This window comes from Otolemur garnettii, unplaced genomic scaffold (genome assembly GCF_000181295.1).
Source record: "Otolemur garnettii isolate 467f Iridium unplaced genomic scaffold, OtoGar3 scaffold00091, whole genome shotgun sequence".
Taxonomy (NCBI): domain Eukaryota; kingdom Metazoa; phylum Chordata; class Mammalia; order Primates; family Galagidae; genus Otolemur; species Otolemur garnettii.
In genome coordinates this window covers 6,890,525-6,891,550 of record NW_003852486.1, presented here as the reverse complement: position 1 = coordinate 6,891,550, position 1,026 = coordinate 6,890,525, and positions in this window count along the sequence as shown.

The following is a 1,026-nucleotide window of genomic DNA, read 5'->3' as shown; positions in this document are numbered from 1 at the left end:
CATGTTGTAGCATGAATTAGAATTCCCATCTTTTTAAAGCATAAATAAAATTTTGTTATAGTTATATATTGCTCAACAATGAGGATACATCCTAAGAAGTGCAAGGGTGGATGATTTTGTGGTTATACAAATGCTTAGGCTATATATGTATGTAGTGCCTAGGCTACATGCTTATATAGCATAAATGTACTGAATACTGCAGGCAATTAGAACACATGGCAAGTAATTATATGCAAATATATGTAAACAGAGAATATGTACAGTAAAAATGAAGTACAAAAGATAAAGTATGCCTATATAGAGTACTTGCACAGATGGAGCTTTCAGTATTGGAAGTTGCTCTGAGTGAGTCAGTGCTTGACTAGTGAGTGAATGTAAAGGCCTACAACATCACACTACTGTAGACTTAGTAAACACTACACTTGGGCAACACTAAATTTAAAATTAAAAAACTATAATATATTAACCTTAGCTTAATGCAACTCTTCATAAACTTTTAGGTTTTTCTTTTAATTTTTGGAGTATTTTGTAATAACATCTTAAAATACAGAGATACTATACAGCTGTACAAAAATATTTCCTTATTCTGTAAGGTTTTTTTTTTCTATTTAATTTTTAATTAGGTTTTAAACTTTTTTGTTAAAAACTATGGCACGGGGCAGTGCCTGTGGCTCAAAGGAGTAGGGTGCCAGAGGTGGTGGGTTCAAACCTGGCCCTGGCCAAAAAACAAACAAACAAAAAAACTAGGGCACACACACATTAGTCTGTGCCTACAGAGGGTAAAGTAATGAGTATTGCTTGATATCCCTGTCTTCCACCTCCAAATCTTATTCCATTGGAAAGTCTTCAGGATCAGTAACACAGGAAATTGTTTCCTATGATAACAATACCTACTACCTCCTGAGGGACTTGCCTGATTATACATACATATATATAAAGAAGAGTCTAAATGATACAGTAAGTACATAAACAGTCACATAGTGGTTTATTATTACCAAGTGTGCACTCTACATTTTTTTTTTTTTT